Raw genomic sequence first — 22,563 nt, 5'->3', positions numbered from 1 at the left:
TGGCTATTAGGTATGTGAAAAGGTGGCTCAGCATTACTAGATATCACCAAATATACAGTTTTGCAAATCAAAACTATGAGATATAACCTCACACCTGTTAGAATGGCTATCACAGAAAAAGAAATGTAATTAACAAGTGTTGGTGAGGGTTTGAACAAAAGGGAACCCCTGTTCACCGCTGGTAGCAATGTAAACTGATTCAGCATACTTTGGAGAACGTATGGAGCTTTCCTCAAAATATCAAAAACAGAATTACCCAAATGATCTAGACATCCCTCTTCTCAGTATACACCCTAAGAGAATAGAAACAAGATCAGGACACTCCCAGGTTCACTGCAATATTATTCACAATAGCTGAGATATGGAAACAACCTAAGTATCCATCCACAGATGAATAGATATATTATGTGGGGTGTATATGTATATATGTATGTGTATGTATGTGTTTGTGTATGTATAATACATATATGTGTATATATGCAATATTATTCAGCCATGAGAAAAAGAAATTCTGCATTCCAACAATATGAATAAATCTCAAGAGTATTATACTAAGTGAAATAAGCCAGACAGAGAAAATACTGTATGCTATCACTTACACATAGAATCTACCAAAAAAAAAAAAAAATCCAACTCATATTAACAGAGGGTAGAAGTGTCTGGGACTGGGTGGTGTGGGAAATAGGGAGAGCTTGGTAAAGGAGTGCAGATTCGGGGCACTTGGGTGGCTTAGTCTTTAAGTGTCTGCCTTAGGCTCAGGTCATGATCTCAGGGTCCTGGGACAGAGCCCCATACTGGGCTCCCTGCTTGGCAGGGAGTTTGCTTCTCCCAGTGCCCCTCCTGCTTGTACTCTCTCTATCTCTCTCTCTCAAATAAATAGATAAAATATTTTTTCTAAAGAGCAAATGAAGCTATTTTCTTTAGAAGAAATAAAGGATGAAGACTTCCAGAGTTCCTAAGATGAAAAGATATAAAGGCTATAAACGATACTTCTCAGAAAATTAAAGAAAGCTAAGATAGTGACATTGGTATCATATCACCAAATGTTACAAATGGAGGAGAATGAGATATAAGAAGCACAGTAATACATGAGGTAGAAAAGATTCTCACTGGTGACTTACTATTTAGTTGTAGATAAATCTTATCTTTAACTTCCTCTATCAAAAAAAGAAAGCCACATTATGGAAATATTTTGATATTTTGCAAACAAAAAAACATAACTTTCTCATAATTTACTGGAAAGTGCTTAACTATACATGACAATACAAAAATATTGATTATATCTGACACATTTACCTTGAGAGGTTCACAGTAAATCAAATATATTTTTTACAGTTATGGTAAGTACATCCATGTAGAAATAGCAGATATGCCATTCTTCATATATTTTTTTCCCACTCAAGCTATTTTGAAAAGTACAGGCCTATGGTAAGCTTGATTAGGAAAAAAAAATAATAAATTTGCCTCCTCTTCTATATTCTGAAAAATTAGAACGAAATGTCACAATAATCCTAAATATGGTGGCCAAATATTCATACTTTCTGAATGTTTGAATAGGTTAAAGTCTTCCTTGGATGCTAACTAAGGCAACCTTGTATTTAAATTAAAAGCTAAGTAAGCATTACAAAAGGAACACAGGAAGCCACAAAGCAAGAGGCAAACTTATCAGATAATAAAAGGACTTAGTATTCAAAGAGGACAAGGATAATTTAATTCCAAAGCACAGATTATATTTACAGTAGAATGGATTCACCTATAGTCAGAAAGTATCTCATAAAGGCAAAGAAATCACCTAAAGCACCAAACTCAGGAATGAACAATGTTAAGTACCAGCTGCCAGAAACCAGTAATGCATTAAATAGATACAAGGGAAGAGATGATCCATTTAGTCACAAGCGGAGCTCTCTGAAAGCACAGGTAGGCTTTGGAAGGTTAGATGCAAATACCAATGTTCACAAACCCAGCTATCAAAAATAATTTCATTTGACTTCTACTAGAATCATCACGGAAAGATAAGGCAAAATAAAAAGAAAAAATCAATTGCAATTTAAGTTTAAGCTGTGTCATCATCTAAAATAGCTGCTGCAAAATCCTACTTCAATCTCCCTTCCAGCCATTTGGTGAAGCTTTTTGTTATCATACATTACCATTTTCTCTACTGCAGAACATCTACATAATGTAATCCAAAACACAACACAAAGAAGGCTGGAAACAAAGACTAAGGGAACTTTCTAGTTCTACAAAATACTTAATTCCTTGTTTATAGTTTCTTAAAGATAATACCTCTGAGACCAAGAGCTAGAAAGGGTCTAAAATCAAGGGTCTAAAATCATGACTAAGATAAAGGGCCCTTATACTAGTCGTGGGGGTGCAGGGAGAGAAGACTGGAAGAGCCAATGATAGAAAAACCTACTGTGCAGACACTAAAAGCCGGAGAACTTTGCACTGATTCTCTCATGTCTTTGACCCTCACAGCTGCTTCTCCTCAAACTTCTTGAAAAAAATCTGCCCAAGAGCTACTAATCTACAAGATCAATTCTCTGAGAGTCATCCTTGACCAACTATTCCCCCAAACTAATTGAACTATGTCTAACCCCTTCTGCTAATACCCTATAAATTCTGCCATCCTTCCTCAAATTAGAACTCTCCTTCAGAACATCTTCTAATATAATCTTATGCTCACAGTGCTCTGATTAATTTTCTTTCAAAGTATGAGAAGTTCTAGGAGGTCAACACAGCAGGAACTCATTTCAGTTTTTATTTTCTTGATGGGTTTCAAGCTAACTGTGGGCCCTACTTCTGTGTTTACATATAATCACCAGGGAAATAGGCAACAGAAAAGTAATGCTTCTATTGGCCATTTAAAAAAATAATAAAGACAAAGACAAACTATTAAGCACCTAACTATACTGCTATGCACTTTTATGTAACTGATTCTATTTAATCTTCATTACAACCCTTGGGATAAATATTTTTATATTCCTTCTACAGATGAGAAATTAGAAACTTAGTTTAAGAAACTTACTGAGTTAGCAAGTGGAAAATACAGGATTTAAACCCAATTATCCCAGGGCAATCCTTTCCACTTCACCAAAGTCACCAGCTACATTGCCTTAACTCCAATTATTATCTATAAGAAACAATTGCATACTTTCTGAGCCCCTTGTGTTCTGTTAGGTCTACTTATTTGCTTTTTTCAATCTTTAAGTAAGCCTCTATGCTTTAAGTTTTTCTTCTTGTAATTCATCTATTGTTTTCACTTCTTCTTAAACACTTACCAAAGACCCTTATGTATCTGTATCCTATAGCTGTTTCCCTTCAATAATGTTAAATATAAATTTAGGGTTAAAACAATTGTACTCACAAAATTTCTTTAGTAGGGCTGCTTCTCAGACTTTTCTGGTTTTTTTTTTTTTTTTACATCACAGCTCAATAATTAGACTCCATTAGCATTATTGTAATTTATATTTTAACCAATTAGAGATGATATTGCACATAAAATATTTTTAAAACCCAGGTATTATAGATGCAGATTAATTGGCTTTTTTTAGGGAAGGAGGTCATTTTTTGGGGAAAAAAAAGTACTAACAAAACCGTAGATAACAACAGATGTTTGCACCACCTAGAGCTAAATAAAACATAAATAAATAGTAACTCTCATCTCAATAGACACACACAAAAAAGCTTTTGACAAAATCTAAAATCCATTCCTGATTTGAAAAGTCTCTGCAAACTAGGAATAGAAATGAACTTAATCAACTAATAATAATGGGTATCTGTGAAAAATCTACAATTAACATCATACTTAATTATGAAAGAATGGATATTCTCCTGCTAAGATTAGAAGCAAGACTAGAATGTCCTGTCACCATTTCTCTTCAACATTATATCAGAGAGTTTAACCAATGAGGTCAAGCAAGAAAAAGAAATAAGAGGAACACAAATTGGAATGAAAGGAGTAAAACTCTCTTAATTCACATTAGAAATGACTATGTAGAAAATCCGATGGAATCTACCAAACAAACAAAAAAACTATTAGAACTAAAAAAATAAATTTAGCAAGGTTAAAGCCATAAAAATCAACTGCATTTTTATATATTAGCAATGAAAAACTGGAAAGTGGAATTTAAAAAGAATGCTATTTATAAGAGCATAAAAAATATAACACATTTAGGGATAATCTGGAAAAGAGCTGTATAAAAAAACCCATGAAACACTGCTAAAAGAGATTAAAATTCTAGAGGCAAATGGGTAGCTCAGTTGGTTGAATGTCCCAACTGTTGGTTTCAGCTCAGGGTCACAAGATCAAGCTCACAACAGGATCCAAGATTAGCGTGGAGTCTGCTTAAGATTCTTTCCCTCAAGATACCTGGGTGGCTCAGTCAGTTAAGCATTTGCCTTCAGCTTGGGTCATGATCCCAGGGTCCTGGGACAGATTTCCCCACTGGGCTCCTTGCAGGGCAGGGAGCCTGCTTCTCCTTCTGCCTGCCACTCCCCGTGCTTGTACACACACTCTCTCTCTGACAAATAAATAAAATCTTTAACAACAACAAAGATTCTTTCCCTCTTGCTCCCCCTCTGCTTGTCCCCCCATGCATGTACACTCTCTCTAATAAATCAACAAATAAATGAAATCTTAAAAAAAAAAAAAAAACCTGAAAATCTAAATAAAAGGTGATACTTTATTCATGAATCAAAAAACCCAACTGAGGCCAATTCTCCCCAAATTTATCTATAGATCCCAGTGTAATTTCCCCAGATTTATGAATAAATTCAGTGAAAATCTCAGTAGGCTTTTTTTTTTTTTTTAGACATTTAGAAACCGCTTCTAAAATTCACATGGAAATATAAAAAAACCTAGAAGGGGTTGCATCATTCTAGATAGAATCAGGCAAGAGAAGCCACACAGAAATTTGAAAAGGAAAAGTATAAAGAATCATTAACTATAACAGGGGCTGGTAAAAGAACAATTAACTAGTGAGAAGCACAGAAAATACTAAAGAATATAAGAGCAGCTAATATCTCCTAGGGCTGAGACAGGCATGCCTAAGCAAGAGCTTCCTCCAACTCCCTATACGTTCCAGGCCTGAGGTCAGACCGTGTTGGAGAAGGCACAGTCCTAGGTCACTGAATGACAGATAAATTGTTCTGGTGCCGTGCCAACAGAATTTGCTGGAAATCTGCCTTGTGCAACTTGCCAGAAATCTGCTCATAGGGGTCTAGGAAAAGCTATTCATCTGGAAGTATCCTATGAAGCCATTCTGCTATATACCCATTGAGAGGTACAAAGAGAAGCTAACCTTGGGTCTCTGGCTGCTGGGTTACTGCTATCCTCTGAGCTCTGTAGAAGCTTAGTGCTGGTGAAGTCACACATGTGGCAAGAACCATACACTAAGGAAGCCATGTGGGTTGATTCTAAAGAAACTGATTGTGATACTGGAGCCTATCAAGCAAGCACACAAAAAGCAAGAAGCAAAACTCTTTCCTCTTAGAATGCGTCTGTAGCACTCTATATTGACAAAGCTTAACACTGTGAAAGCTGGCAAAAGAGAAATACTAAAAGGGCCAGATCCATTTTCACTGAACAAGCATAAAGGGTGAATCTGGAACTGAGAGGCAATAAATGAATAACCAGCACAACAGCCAAAATACCACTGAAAAAGAACAAACTTAGATGAGCAACACAACTTGGTTTCATGACTTCTTAATAATACCACAGTAATCCAACCAGTAGCATTGAAACAGACAAATCAGTGGAATAAGGAAATCAGAAATAAACTCACACATATATGATCAACTGATTTTTGACAGAAAGTGTAGAGACAACAAATCGCTATGCAAAAAAATAAACCCTTTTCCAATTTTCACTTTACATAAAAAACAATTCAAAATGCATCATAGTACTAATCATAAAACCTAAGACCATGGGGAACCTGGGTGGCTCAGTGGGTTGAGCATCCAACTCTTGATTTTGGCTCTGGTCATGATCTCAGGGTCCAGGGGTTGTTGAGTCCCTTGTCAGGCTTCCTGATCAGCAGGGAGTCTGCTTGTCTCCCTCTGCCCCTGTCCCTGCTTGTGCTCACTCTCTCTCTCGCTCTCTCTAAAATAAATAAATCTTAAAAAAAAAAAAACTATTTCCAAAACAAAAAACCTAAAACCATAAAACTTCCAGAAACTATTCTAGGAGAAAGCCCTTATAACCTTGCATTAGGTAAAAATATCTTAGATACAAAAACATGATGGATATAAGAATTAATTGATAGCTTGAGCTTTCATCAAAATTAAAAATTATTACTCCTCAAAAGGTACTGTTAAAAGTATGAAAAGACAAGCCACAATCCAGGAAAAAAATCTTTGCAAAGTACAAAATCAAAAATATAGAAGAAGCATTCAAAACTCAAAAAAAAAAAAAAAAAAAAAAGAAAGAAAGAAAGAAAGAAAGAAAAAAGCATCCAAAACTTGATAATGAGAAAACCCAATTTTTAAAAAAAAGTAAGATGTGAGCAGACATTTTACCCCAAAAAAATATAAAAATGGTAAATAAACACAAAAAATGATACTCAATATCATTAGTCATTAGAGAAGTGGAAATTAAAACACAAGGAGATAGTACTATACACCTAACAGAATGACTAAAGTTAAAAGGAATAACCCATATCAAATATTGATAAGATATAGATAAACTGCCAGCAAGAACAAAAAAATCATATAGCCACATTGGAAAACAATCTGGAAATTTCCTAAAAATTTACACAGACACCTACTATATAATCCAGTCATTCCACACTTATGTATTTACCTAAGAGTAATGAAAATATATGTCCATACAAAAACTTGTATATTAATGTTCATGGCAGCTTTACTTACAGAAACTAATAACTAGGAAGAACCAAAATTGTCCATCAACAGGTAAGTGGATAAACAAACTTAGGTATTATCCGTATGTATCACTTATGGACAAATACATAGAGACCCCAGCTGTGAAGGAATCTTTCAATATATGTTTTGTGGTAACAAAATTCCTTTAACTATTCCTTTAACATGAGCACTATGCTAAGCTTTTTCAGTAGAGGGCACTCAAGGGACACTGAAGTAAAAAGAGGCTCTCCACCAGTTTACAGCAGGGACTTGGTGAGTATTGTTGGACAAGTGGGTGAGGACTTCTAGTGGAGTGCAGTCCCAGTCACTTAGTCACAATCCTCCTGCAACCCTGAAACCTCAGTCTGATAATAAGCTGTCAAATCCCTCTGAACATGGAAACTGGAGCCCCGGGGCACTCTGAAGGACTCTTGCCAGTGCCAGCACCTCCACTTCCTCTGTGAGACCCCCATTCAGACTGAATGCAGTTGTCTGTGGCCAGATGAACACACACCCCTTACATAAAGTTCCTAAATCCTTTGGAACTTCTTAATGAGAACATCTTTCATTCTAATGAGGCTACTCCTGGTAGGTTCCCGGATAGCTTCAATATTTGAATATTTGAATATTCAATATTCAATCTGTTCACCAGAAAGACCAAACACAGATCATAAGCTTGTAACTTCCAGCTCCATGCCCTATCCTCCAGGGATGAGACAGAGGCTAGACATTGACTTAATAACTAATCATGTCCCTAAACTATAGAGCCTACAGATTGTCCAAGTTGGTAAACACATCCATGTGCCAGGAGAGTGGCACACTCTACTCTGTGTGCTCAGGATCCTTCTGGACCTCATCCTATGTATCTCTTCATCTTGTTGTTCTTCATTATCTTTAATTATATCCTTTGTAATGAGATGATCAATGTAAGTGTTTCTGAGTTCTGTGAGCCATAATAGCCAATTATCAAATCTGAGGAGGAAGTCATGGGATCCCGCCAATTTGTAGCCAAGTCAGACAGAAGTGTGCATAACCTGGGCACTCACTACACCCAACTGACATTAAGGGTAGTCTTGTGGAACTGGGTTCTTAACCTCTGGAGTCTATGCTCTATGCTAATTATTTGGTTGGTATTCCCCAAAAATTAAAGAACTGCTTGGTGTAGAAAACCCACAAATCTGGTTTCAGAAGTGTTTTGAGTACTGGAAATGAGTTTTCTTTTACAGGGCCAGATACTAAGTGGCACAAGCAACACAAAGATAAAAGGTCCCTATAATTAAGGGATTTCTGTTCTATCATGTTTATACATAAGCAAGAAATCAAAATAAATAGTTGTGTTAGACAGCATTATTAATGGCATTATTTCAGACTGATTCCAGTAACAACCAGAACCAAACATAATGATTGGTTTTCCGAATGATAGTAGCAAAATACTTCCTTTGTTCATAAGAAAATTTTACATCCAATTCCTCCACTGTCAAACTGAAAAGGACCATTCCTAAAAGATATAATTTATGAGAGAACAGATGGAAATATGTACAAAGAATACTGCAGATCTGTGATAGATTTAACATTTCTGTATTTGTTAATATTTAACAAATCTGTACTAGGCTCAATAACTAAAATCACACCGCCCTTTTGAACACCAATTCTTGTTTTTAGTCATTGCCTTCTAGCCCTATCATTCAACATACAGATGATCAAAATGAAGAACCTTAGGTATGTGAAACAACAGATATCAAAAACAGGCAATTTGAAGAAAAGGAAAGGAGTGGAGAGTAGAAGAGAGGAGAGGGGAGGGGAGGGGAGGGGAGGGGAGGAGAGGGGAGGAGAGAGAAGGGGAGGGGCTGGGAGACCAGGCAGAGGGAGTGGGAGATGGGAGGGGAGGGGAAAGGGGAAGGAAAAGGAGAGGGAAGAGAAAGCGAAGGGAGGGAAAGGAAAGAAAAGAAAGAGGGAGGAAGGAAGGAAGCGGGGAGAGAGAGAAAGAAAGGGAGGGAGGGAGAAAGAGGGAAAGAGAGAGGGAGGGAGGGACAGAGGGACAGAGGAAAAGGGAAGAAAAAAACGCCTATCGAAAAATTTTTTAAAATGCTGACTCTCACTCATAAGTAAAGAAATACAAGCAAAAATAAGAGATCTTTTAATCAACTGAGAAATATTAAAAATTCAATAATACCCAGTGTAGAGAATATGGAGGAAAAGTTGATAAATTGGTACAAACTTTCTGAAGGAAATTTTTCCTTTGAATCAAAAATCTAAAAAATAATTCAATCTTTGGAGCCAACAATTCTATCTCAAGGAGTTTAAACTAAGGAATGTATACAAAGGATTTTATTAATACAGATGGTTTATTATATATATGCCTTGGATATCTGTATCTTTAAAAAGCTCCTCAAAAAATAAATAAATCAATCAATAAAAACTCCTCAGAGAATTCTTTTTTTTTTTTTTTAAAGATTTTATTTCTTTATTTGACAGAGAGAGAGAAAGCACAAGCAGGGGGACAGGCAGAGGGAGAGAGAGAAGCAGGGAGATCAGGCTCCCTGCTCTGACATAGGGCTCAATCCCAGAACCCGGGGATCATGATATGAGCCAAAGGCAGAGGGCAGACACATAACTGAGTGAGCCACCCAGGTGTCCCTCCTCAGGGAATTCTTATGATCATCTAATCTGGGGAAACATGCACTAGAAAATGAAATCTATGTATTAAAAGAACTAACATCTAATCAGCAACTTCTGTAAGCCCAGCATTATAGTGACAAAATCATTATCATGTTTAACCAAAACACATTAGGAGCTAAAGGCCTGTTTTGAAAGCTCCACATTCCTAAAATACTGATCATAAAAGCCTTAACAGGAATTTTCACAGTTCTATTCATTACTTCACTTAACAAGATTAATGTTCCGTGTTACTGAACAAGGGCAATTTCCAGTTACTATATCAAAATTTCCCATTAAATTATATTACAAAATGCAAGCTAGTCTCAAAATTAGATAAAAATGACATTTTAGGGGTGCCTAGGTGGCTCAGTTGGTTAAGCAAATGCCTTCTGCTCAGGTCATGATCCTGGAGTCCCTGGATCAAGTCCCACATGGGGCTCCCTGCTCGGCTGGGAGTCTGCTCCCTCTGACCTCTCCCCTCTCGTGGTCTCCCTCTCTCTCTCATTCTCTCTTTCTCTCTCTCAAATAAATAAATAAAATCTTTTTTAAAATGGGATTTTAAAACAGAATAACAAAAATTATTGGATTGTCCATGATATAACAGAATAAAATAAATTTCGTAATATAAATGTCTTACCAAAAATATTAAGAATCTTACCTTTAAAATTGTAATTACCTAGATCATTAAAATCTATAAGAGAAAATGTCTGTATCAGGCATATCTGCAAGAAGGAAATGTTCTATATCTAAACTGCCCAATAAAAAAAACCACTAGCCACATGTGGCTAAGAGCACTTAAAATATCGCTACTGAGACCAAAGGGGAGGCATACTAACATATTTAAGCTTACTCATACAATTTTAACATGTATTAAAGTGAGAGGAGTGTATCTTTGGGGTTAAAAAAAAAAAAAAAGGTCTCAGTGAAATAAAAGCCTAGTAAGAAAATCTAGATTAAATTATTTTCATATTTACATTAGAAAAGACAACTTAATCCACCTCTTTCATTCCATGAAGATACAAGCAAAGGCAACTCTGAATATCTTCATGTCAGCAAGATTAAGTAATTTTTCAATGTTACCAACACAAAAAAAAAGTTTGAAATCACTAACAGCAAAGAGAAAAGCATTGATGACTCATTCCTAATCCCTTCAATCAATCATTATAACTTTACATCACTAAGTAATACAGATTTCTTTAGCAGAAATACAGATTTCTTTAATATAGACTAAACCCTTTGGAATTTTAGTTAAAAGAACTTCACTAAGAAAATAAATATAAGACTTTCCATCTATTAGTACACTGGTCAGAGAGACTCAAATTTCAGCTACCAGAACTTAAAATACTAGAGAAGCTTGCCCTCTGCCTTTTATGGAAAAAAAGGGAGGAGGGAATCCAGCTATAGATAAGAATAACGCAGAAAATAATCCAAACCATATTCTCAACAAGGGCCAAAGGAACAAATTCTGATCCTTCACCCTAAAAGGTTAAGAGAAACTCAAAGAAAAATGATACAGGAGCAGCTATGGCTAAAACCCATGGCAACACCTCCAAAAATGTCTGAAGTCCGCTCTCTACAATTTACTACCTACAGATTAATTCACCTTTTTCAAGAAAAAATTTTTGCAAAGAATACTAATTACCAGAACTACACTGAGCACTGGGGATAGCCCTGAACGTAAACTTAGTCTTAACGACAGTCTATGATAGGTCCAATGTAGTCCAATTCAAAAGTAGGTTGAAGATAGTACTTCTGGATTCCTCCATCTAACATCTAGTTTGGCTGAGAACATTTAGCCTCAGACTGCCTGCTTTGTCAATACCTAGTCTACTTACAACCCAATTTTATTCTTTTTCTCTTTCAGATTCTAAAATAAATGTCTATTTCAGAGATTCTGTTTTGATCCTTTTTTTAATGTTTTTTTTTAAGATTATTTATTTATTTATTTGACAGACAGAGATCACAAGTAGGCAGACAGGCAAGCAGAGAGAGAGAGGAAAGCAGGCTCCCCACCAAGCAGAGAGCCCTTATGTGGGGCTTCATTCCAGGACCCTGGGATCATAACCAGAGCCGAAGGCAGAGGCTTTAACCCACTGAGCCACTCAGGTGCCCCCAGGCTCCCATTTTTAATGGTTTTTATAAACACTTTGCTTATTTTAATGAAGCTGGTACAGACAATTTCCATTTAAAACCTATATCCCAGGCCAAAAAGTACAAATAAAATTAAAAAGAGCTGTGTTCTGTTATATACACTTCTGCATGAGTAACTGTTAACTGCTAATTACATTAGAACTTTTCTGGATTTTCGGACAAGACGTCTTTTATCTTAAAATGCTTTCTCCTCAGTAAAGCCATCTTTGGAGTTAGTCATTACTCTCACCATCTCTATCATCTCAACTCCAGCCTGATACTTCTCTTCTTTTGGTCCAGACTCACAAATTTTTAAAGTAGCTTCAGATTAAAGAAAGGTCATTTTTCCACAGTTCAGTTCTCTGAAAAACTTCCATTTCCCACTGAAAATCATAGTCTAGGAATAAAGCAATCACATGCTAGAATTTCAGGGCCAACTGGAAACTCATGAATACTCACATTGCCTGTGAATGCAATGTTGGAAAAGGTGGTGTCTCTGTGCACACATGTAACTTTTTAAAAGGAGAAGGCAATATGAAGGGGGCTTAGGTTTCATCACTGAAGCTCAGCATAATAAAAACAAGTGATAATGAATAACAAGCACTAGAATTCAAATTACCAGATGTTTTAAAGATTTTCAATTCCATTTTTAACATTGCATTACAAAAGAACTATTTTTAAAAATAAAAAAGGATTGAGAGTAAAGAAAAAAACAAAAAGAATCTCTAAATTGTTGAATGACCCCGTTCATTCCTGATAAGCTTCAATCACTTCTTCCATTCCCAGTTCTTTTGCAGTGTGATCATCAGCAACTCTCTGACCTTCAAAAAGAAACCTGAGTGAATTCATTGGAACTGCCTGTCTCTGACAGCATGATTCTTTGAGTTTCTAGAGATGTGTTGTCATTTTCACTTTGAAGCGAATCTCAATGCTATCCTGTCCAAGGACTGTGAGTTTAATGTATTCTCCTTCCTTCTTATATGACCCCAAGTCCTCAGCTGACAGTTTTGCCTCCTGGGAGGACATGATGAAGGAGGCTTCACCAATGGGTCTCTGCACAGTAGTGGCTTCGGGTAGGCAGAATCTCAGTCTGGATTTACAAATCCATCTCTCTTTCCCAGAGCACAACACCGCAGATGGAGGTACTTCTGCCAGGCACTGCATCACTCTACTTTGACTTTTTAACTTTTGGAGATTTCATAATATTCAAGCTTTTCAAAAATTTTATTTCTATTTTTGTTATAAACATTATCACTTTACCAAAAGTTCTCTTGTATTCTCAATTTAATTATTACAATTTATATTTTCCTTTAACAGATTACAATGATGAATACTGGCAAGCCTTAAAACTAATGAGTTCTTAATTCTTCATTTTAAAAATGTTGAAATGTATCCCTTTATTATGCAAATATACTTTCCCAGCATCATCTTTATGAAAATTAATAACTTAAAGTTACTTATATGTTATTCAAATCTGAACCTTGACACTCCTCCCCTCTAAAAGAAAGAGAGAAGAAAGAAAAGAGAAAATCTCCCATTCATCAAGTATTTGTTGACCACCTACCATGTGTCACCTGCTATTTTAGGTGCTCAGGATATCTCCTGAAGGGCTGGCAGAAAGGGCTGGCTTAGTGTCCCGACCCCTGGCTCCATTCCATGTACCAGAATCCTGCTCTGGTACATGTACCCCCTCCTTTGCAGGAAACAGGACTAGCCCAACTCTGCTCTGGCCCACAGAGCAGAAGCTGCTCTGTGAACATGAAAAGGAGGCAACAGTTTTCCTGATTTTAGTCATATATATATATATATATATATATATATATATATATATATATATATATATAAAGAGTAACAAAAAAAAGTATATACTTCAGTAGAAAAACCTTTATATTTAGGATTAATTTTTATTTGAAATAAATTTAATCATAAGAACTCAATCATATTACTATACATATAATAATACTTATCAAAAAAAAAGAAAAACATAGGATAACCCCTCATAACTAGAACTTGAATTATCAGAAGACTTCTTTGAAAATGCAGATAATTTTATTAAGTTTCTGTGAAATAATCACTTTTTTAAATCAATCTTGAAAAGCCTTCTAAAAATTGATATACTCTCCCATCTTAAAACTATAAAGAACTTAAAAAGAAAAAACTATAGGTGTGGCTGGCTGGTTCCATCAGTAGGGCATGTGACTCTCAATCCCAGGGTTGTGAGTTTAAGCCCCATGTCAGACAGTAATAGTGACTACTATTAAAAAATAATTGAAAAGGGTGCCTGGGTGGCTCAGTGGGTTAAGCCGCTGCCTTCGGCTCAGGTCATGATCTCAGGGTCCTGGGATCGAGTCCCGCATCGGGCTCTCTGCTCAGCAGGGAGCCTGCTTCTCTCTCTCTCTGCCTGCCTCTCCATCTACTTGTGATTTCTCTCTGTCAAATAAATAAATAAAATCTTTAAAAAAAAAAAATAATTGAAAAAAAAAAAGAACTTAAAAGTGGTTCCTAGTAATAATAAGCATTATTCAGTAGTATTAGGAGTGGAAGGAAGAGGACGAGGGTTAATAGCATTAGAACACTGTACTAATAGCAGTAATAATAGTGATGATAGAAGTAGTTACAGGAGCAGTAGTGGTAGTATAGTAGTATTTATTAGTATTACGAGTAAATATAATATACCAAGGACAACATAATTTTGCTTTATTGATCCTGAACCATGCAAAATCTGAGAGTCCTTATTAAGAGTAGTAATTCTAACTTGTACACATATGTAACTAAATGCTATGGAAGATTATAACTTAACCAATTAAGTCAAGGGTTAAAGAAAACTTAGAGACCAGGTACTGGAAGGTTAGCTTTAAAAGTATCTCTGCTTTCAACTCAACTGTCATCTCCATCCAGCACCATTCTCCAACTCTCTCATTCTCCACTCCCTCCCTACTCTCACAAAGCACATTTTTTAAGAGCACAATTCCCCACTTGTCACAGTTACAGAGATTTCTGTCTTTCCTCTGGACTTTTGCCTCTTAAGACTTAATTCATGTCATATGTTGTGGCTGCCTCAGCCATTCAGCACAGTATCTGAATCAAAAGTTTAAAATAGAGCAACTGATTCTACTTAAAAAAACATTTAATCATCTAACAATGAAAATTTACTAAAGGCAGCTTAGAAGCTACTGTATTTTGTGTATAAAGAATTAAGGTATACAGAAATTCAAAACAAATAATGTATTCTGGACCACAGTCCTATCTGATTTGAGTGAGGTCTTAATTATCAGTATTTTCAGGAAGGAATTTCCACTATTAAATCTACTTTCAAAGCCACCCATTTACTAAAGAGTCTGAGTATCCCCTCTGTAAACCTTCTCATTACCTTCTAGGCACAATTTATTATTCCTCCCTGTGTACTACTACTGAATTTTACAAATATGCCAATTATATTTACCACACTAAGCAAACCAGGACTAAATTTCACACAACTCAACACATTTCACACATTATAGACTAATAGCCTTAAACTACCTTTAGGACACCAAATTCAGTCTCTTAGACATCATCTTATTAATGATCGTGGTTACTGCATGAAGCTCTGGTAGCTCACAATGCCAAGGAGTGGAAGAAGTATGAAGCCAGGCCTTCCTGAAGTTGAGGTAAACATTTGTTATTATCCTGGCCTACGGTGGAAAAAAAAATTAACTCTTCCTACCTCATTTCCCAGTCCTTCTACAGACAAAGCATTGGCCACATATACATAAAAGTTGGGACAGCTAAGGACTAAGGAGTGACTGAAGCTGTCACTCTAAAGTCCTGCAGAATAGGTGTCCTCTTGTCTGGCCTACTCCTTCCCAGGCCTATCTCCAACAGTCCGTGATTCTCCCTTGGGACAGTGCAGAGCTATAGGTATTGCTGGGTTGCAAAAAGATACCCCGGATAATCAAATATATGAATGGGAGACATGCTTTAAGTACCCAGCTCATACTGTCACAGTAGGGTGAGAGGGATCATTTTCCCCCAGCTTCATATAGCTACCATCCCAGGAACAGAGCTCAAATCCCAGAGGCTGCACCTCTCTCTACAAGGAGGTTGGGCCAAGATTCATTTGCTTAGCTCAGGCACAGCGAGCAATCCCACTCAGATACGTTTGATGCTGTACACCAAATAGGATTCCTAGTCCCAAGACAGACAACATGCCCAGGAAAAAGAATTAGACGTTTTTGGTTTTGTTTTTGTTTTATGTAGGCTCCACCCTGGGCTTAAACTCAAGACCCTGAGATCAAGACCTGAGCTGAGACCAAGAGCTGGATACTTAAATAACTGAGCCACCCAGCCAACCAACTAAATTCACCCTAAAATTAGATGTTTTATAATGACACACTTTGGCCTCATGGAGTAACTCCTCATAGAAATACCCAAACACCTCCTAACTCTCTGCCATGTGAATATTTATTTTCAAACACATTTTGGGAAACATTTTATTATATAGGAAATTAGGGGACTTCCTATATGGCAACTATTGACATATATTTCCAGCTCACCTACAAAATTATCAGCTTTCTAGAGGCAGGGTCTTAATCATTTTGTGTCCAAAATTACAGCAGTTGTTCATTAAATTTGTTGGAGAAAGGGCAAGAAATCAAGACGAGGAGAAAAAAGGAGTAAGGACAGAAAAGACATATGATGAACATCCCTGTATACATCACTTTAAATGCCAACCAATACAGATATTCCTAAGTGATATATATATATATTTAAATCATATCTTCCCCGAAAAAATTGCAAAGAATAAGAACAAATTCCAATTATGGAATTTTACTGCTTTTAAATGAAATGAACTCAACAATTCTGCATGTTCTTTACCTTCCCTTGGGTTCACCTATGTCTCAGTAGAAACATGATTTTTTTTTTTTAAATCATGGTAAAATACCTTGAAGATGACAAGAGTAAAAAAAAGCTAAATACTTTATCAAATGTCAACTTAGAAAGTCAGAAGAGAATATGCAGTATAGAAGGTCCTAGACAATCTTTTGATAGCTTTTATGGGTGAGGAAGTAGGTTCAGGATCATCAGACTAACTAACTGTTTCTAGAAGTTTCTATCACTACTGACTTTCCACTCAAAAGGCTAGACCCAGTTCAGGCCTAAACACAAGTGACAGGAGAAGAAAAGTCAGAAGAACGCAGAGAAATCTAATAAGGAATCCTAACAAAGACATCAAATTAAACCCACAAATATAAAGCCAGTGAGGAAAATTTCAATTTTTAAGTACAACATAAAATATTAAATTACTTAACTACAGATTACTTACAACCTAAGTATGAGAGTCCAGAATACCAAGTCTGACACATCTTGACATTTTTATCACCTAGTTACAAAATTTCAATTTTTAGAAGAGAACAATGGGAATCACTATGGCAATTTAAGTCCTAAAGAACTGTTTTCTAATCGTGTAAGAAAACAAAGATCTTCAAGATGCAATAGAAGTTAATTAGCACTGGGGGAGAAAACATAAAATATTCCTTAAAAGAAAGATAAAGAAAGAGAGACTGAAACTTGTGAAAATCCAGGCGAGGAAATGGCACAACATACAAAAGCTAAATTAGAGGATGCCTGGCTGACTCAGTTATTAGAGCATTCAACTCTTGATCTCAAGATGGTAAGTTCAAGCCTCGCACTGGGCACAGAGTCTACCTAATTAAAATAAATAAATAAATAAATAAAATTTTTAAAAAAATTTTAAGCTAAATCAAAAGAAATGGAAAAGCTAAATGCATACACAGTTCATCACAGTGATAACAGAATAAACTGTCAGTCTGACCAAACTAACAATGTCACTCTATGAAAAATCAGTATAGTATGTCACTCTATGAAAAAATATACTATTAAAAACAAAATAATACAGAATGAGAAAACACACTAACTACAAAAAGCACAAATTTAAAGAAAAATTATTATCAAAGCTATGTTTAAAAAATCTATATATGAAAAAGAACTAAAAGAACCATATATTCACACATGGTAGCTATTGTCATGTTAAACTACGGGATAAAGTATGATTCTCTTATTTTAATAAAACAGTTGTCTGAATTACCTGTAACATAGTGATTTTTTTAATGTAATGTTTTTTAAAAGAAAATAAACATTTAACATACAATATACACCAATTTCTCTTTTCATACTTCCACCAAGATATTGAAGATACTGAAGTCAAGATATCTAAGCACTAAATTCATGATGTACATTAAGGTTTGTTGTTTTTTTACCACATCACAGAAAATGTAAGGATTAACACTATTACTCTATTCTCTACTCATAAAAATAATTAGTGAACAATGTACCAATTAAATTAAGACATCCAGTCTGAATGAGCCATCCAATTAATTTCATAAATCCAAAGTATCAGCACAAGCTTTTTGTTTTGTTGCTTTCTTGTTTTGTAATTTTTTTAAAGATTTTATTTATTTGACAGAGAGAGGGAGACAGAGACAGAAAGCACAAGCAGGGGGGAGCACAGCAGAGGGAGAGGGAGAAAGAGGCCCCCTGCTGAGCAGGGAACCTGATGGGGCACTCCATCGCAGGACTCTGAGATCATGACCTGAGCTGAAGGCTGGTGCTTCACCAACTGAGCCACCCAGGAGCCCCAGCACAATGTTTTAATAACCATTCCCAGAATCATCAGTATAGTTACCATAAGTGCAAATTAGTGAAACTTGACAAGATCCTACACCCAAAAAGTCTGTAAAAATATTTTTTGTATGGTTCAAAAGTATAAAAATGAAACTCTGACTATTTAACATAGGAAACAAAGGAAAGGTTGCCAGTGGCCCCAAACTACACTTGCAAACAGAAGAATAGTAACTGGGCTAAGAATGAGTCATTTCACCAATAACAAGAGTCAGTCCTAAGATCAATTTCCCTCTGAAAAAGTTCTATACTCATTCCTGCAAATTAGAATACATTACCTCAAACTGTGCAAATCGAATGCCAGAAGGAAATCAAATTCCAAAATACTGTCAGACAAAGGATATCATACCAAGTCACCATTACAAAATTGCCAAAAAGAGTCAAAAATTAATCTTCAATCATATCCAACATGTAAAGTGCTTATAATTCATCACTCCTGTTCTCATTTAAGAAAGAAAGAAAGAAAGAAAGAAAGAAAGAAAGAAAGACTTTGTGGGGGTGGGGGAGTTGAAAATCAACAATTCTTCTTAGATCCATCAGAGAATTGAACTCAGAGGGCAAACTGTTACCCTGAAAACCAGAGACACAGACAGGCAGATACAGAAAATCACAGTGTGGGAGCTGCAGAAGCCTAGGAACATAATAAGCCCTTAGCTGGAGCCAGGATCAATAGGAATACTTTAACAATAATTGACAATTTGATGGAAGCTCTGTGTCAACTAGCTTGGAGTGAAAAATGGAGAGGAAATCCAGTCTTTGAAAGGTCCCCATGCATTCCTGACTTTTTACCTCCAAGAACCCTATCAGGTTCTCACTGGGAGAGTCTGAGAAAAAAAATCTTATTTCCAGAAGGGGGAGGGGAAAAGTAACCATCTTGAAATATGCCCAGAACTCTCTGTTATTCTTTAAAAGGACTGACTGGAAACAAACAAACAAACAAAAACTATTTAATAAAGCTTAAGAAACTAGAATTTTATAGAGTCTAACCAACCAAGATTTTATAGAATCTAACCAACCTGGGGAAAAGTAAATATCCAATTCCAACCCCTCCATCCTTCAACATGGGGTAAGAGATAACCAAAGCAGGCTCACTAAAACACTGGGACCAAATATACCGCATCACATCATTCTAATAAAATAACTATGGGTCACAAGGATGCCTCAGTCAGTTAAACAGCCACTTCTTGATTGTAGGGGCAACCTGGCCCAGTCGGTTAAGCAGCTGCCTTGGTTCAGGTCATGGTCTCAGGATCCTAGGATAGAGCCCGAATTAGGCTGCCTGCTCAGTAGGGAATCTGTTTCTCCCTCTTCTTCTCCCTCTGCCCCTCCCCCATTCATGCTCTCTCTCTCAAATATATATATATATATATATATATATATATATATATGTGTGTGTATGTGTATAAATGTATATATGTATATGTATACATATGCATGTATGTATGTAAAAGAACTGCAAGCCTCAGACTCTATTAAAGGATTCTCTACAAAACCCAAAACCAACAGGGCAGACAAAAACACTACTAATTTTAGCCTCTGACACCACTGCTATGGAATATAGTAAACAGCCTAACTCCTGATCAGATATACATAAAACCTCACTCTAAAAGCCTAATCATTTCACTTTGTTTTACCTAATATAACGTGTCTGGCTACCGACAAAAAATTACAAAGTATTGTAAAGGCAAAAACTATGATCTGAAGACACAAAGCAAGCCTCAAAACCAGACTCAGGTATAACAAAGGTTTTAGAATTATCACTGAGTTTAAAAATAGCTATGATAAATACACTAAGGGCACTAATGGAAAAAGCAAACAACATGCAAGAATAGATGGGTATTGTTAGCACAGTTATGAGTAAGAAAAAAAATAAAAAGGAAATGCAACAAATCAACAACAATGTAACAGAGATGATAAACAATAAACCAGATTCATGAAGCTCAGAACATACTACACAGGATAAATACTATAATATGTACACCTAGGCATATCATAGTAAAACTGTAGCAAAACAGATAAGAAAATCTGGACAGAATCCAGAAGAAAAAAGCTTACCTAGACAGGAGAAAAATAAGAATTCTGTCAAACTTTCTCTTCAGAACCATGCAAGCAAAGTGAGCAGAGTGAAAAATTTAAAGTGTTAAAAGAAAACCCACCAATCCAGAATTCTGTACCTATCACAATTATCCTTCAAAAGTGAAATGGAAATACAGGCTTTATCTGACAAATAAAAATTGAGGGAACTGAAGGCCTCCTCACCTTCCTTGCAAGAAATGTTTAAAAATTCTTCAGGGATGCTGGGTGGCTCAGTCACTTAAGTGTCTGCTTTTGACTCATATCATGATCCCAGGGTCATGGGATCAAGTCTGTATTGGTGTCCCTACTCACCAGGGAGTCTGCATCTCCCTGTCTACCCTGCCCCGTCCCCACTCTTGTGCTCTCTCTCTTAATCTCTCTCTCTCTCTCAAATAAATACTTTAAAAATAAATAAAAAATAAAAATAAAAAGTTTTTCAGAGGGAAGGAAAATTATAAAGCACTGTAATTTTGTACAAATTACAAAATGTCAGAAAATGTGGATTACATTAAAAAATGAAAAGCATTAGAGAAGCAATGAAGATAAAATTAAATCTTATTTTTTATTCTTGATCTAACAAATAACAACTTGTTAAAAATAACAATAGCATAATATATTCAGTGATCACAGCTTATAGATAAATGAAATGAATGACAGCAATATTATAAGGGATAGGAGAAAGGAATTGGGAATAATCTATGATAAGGTAAGGTACCTGCACTACCCATGAAGTGGTATATTATTATTTGAAAGTGAACAAAGATTAGTTGTAAATGTGTAATTACAAACTCCAGGGTAACCACTAAAAAATTTTACAGTAAGTATAATGATATATAAGATATGATAAAAAAATAAAATCATATGAAATGTTCAAATGAAACAAGAGAAAGCAGAAACAGAATAGAAGACCAAAAAAAAGAAAGAAAAAACAGCAAGGGCATGGAATAGAAAGCAGTTTAAAAATATGGTAGATATTAATCCAACTATACAAATAATTACTTTAAACATCAATGGTCTAAATACATCAACTAAAAGACAGAGACTGTCAGCCAATGATAAGGGATGGGCATTACCCAATGTCAAAGGGTTAATTCACCAAGAAGATATAACTTCCTTTATATGTATGCAACTAGCAACTGTAAATCAAAATAAATGATGTAAAAACTAGTAAACTGCAAAGAGAAACACATGAATTCACTATTATATTTGGAGACTTTAACACCCCTCTAGTCAGTAATTGACAGAACCAGTACACATAAAATCAGTAAGAATATTGTAAAACTGAATAGCATCATCAATCAACTGGATCTAATTGACACCTACAGACTCTTTTATTCCACAATAGCAGTATACACATTCTTCTCAAGCTCAAATAGAGCATTTTTCAAGATAGACTATATTCTGGGCCAGAAAACACACCTTAATCATACAAAGTATGCTTTCAGACTACAATGAAATTAAACTAAAAATTAGTAACAAAAAGATAGTTAGAAAATACCCAAATATTTGGAAATTAAATAACACACAATACTAGTATGAGTCAAAAGAAAGTCTCAAGAAATTAATACTTTAAGTAAAAATGAAAATAAAACAAAAGTATTTGTGGAATGCAGTAAACATACTATTGTATTTTTTCTTCCTGAGAAAATTTTTATAGCACGGGAGTTATATATTAAAATAATAGAAGGAGTTAAAATCAATCATTCAAGCTTCTGCCATAGGAAATTGAGAAAGAAGGGCAAATAAAATCCAAAATAAGCACAAGAAAAGAAATAATAAAAATTGGAAGCAGAAATCCATGGAACTGAAAATATGTAAATAAAAGAGAAAAGGCAACAAAAGTAAAAGCTGTTTTTTTTTCAAAGATCAATAAAATGGATAAACCCCTTGTCAGGAAAAAAGGAGAGAAGAAACAGATTAGTAATATCAGAAATATCAGAAAGGGCCCATCACTAGTGATCCTATTCACATTAAAAGGCTAATAAAGCAATATTATAAATAATTCAAGGCCCGTACATTTGACAACTTAGATGAAATGGAACAATTCTTTTAAAGACAATCTACCAAAGCTCACACAAGGAAGACACAGATCACACAAATAACCCTATACTAATCTAAGAAATTAAATAAATAATTACCAATATTCCAAAGCAGAAAGCTCCA

At 35.5% G+C, this 22,563-nt stretch overlaps 1 protein-coding gene and 1 pseudogene across 1 annotated transcript in view; both read right to left on the bottom strand.

Moving 5' to 3' along the window:
* FUT8 (fucosyltransferase 8) overlaps positions 1 to 22,563 on the bottom strand; it is a 295,282-nt gene that overhangs the window by 214,755 nt on the left and 57,964 nt on the right. The gene's annotated exons all lie outside the window — the stretch shown is intronic.
* On the bottom strand, positions 11,014 to 12,976 carry LOC131837250 (small ubiquitin-related modifier 1-like; annotated as a pseudogene).

The sequence above is a fragment of the Mustela lutreola genome, chromosome 7 (assembly GCF_030435805.1).
Source record: "Mustela lutreola isolate mMusLut2 chromosome 7, mMusLut2.pri, whole genome shotgun sequence".
Lineage (NCBI taxonomy): Eukaryota > Metazoa > Chordata > Mammalia > Carnivora > Mustelidae > Mustela > Mustela lutreola.
Note: the sequence above shows the minus strand (reverse complement) of the source record. Positions and strands in the feature narration are given on the sequence as shown.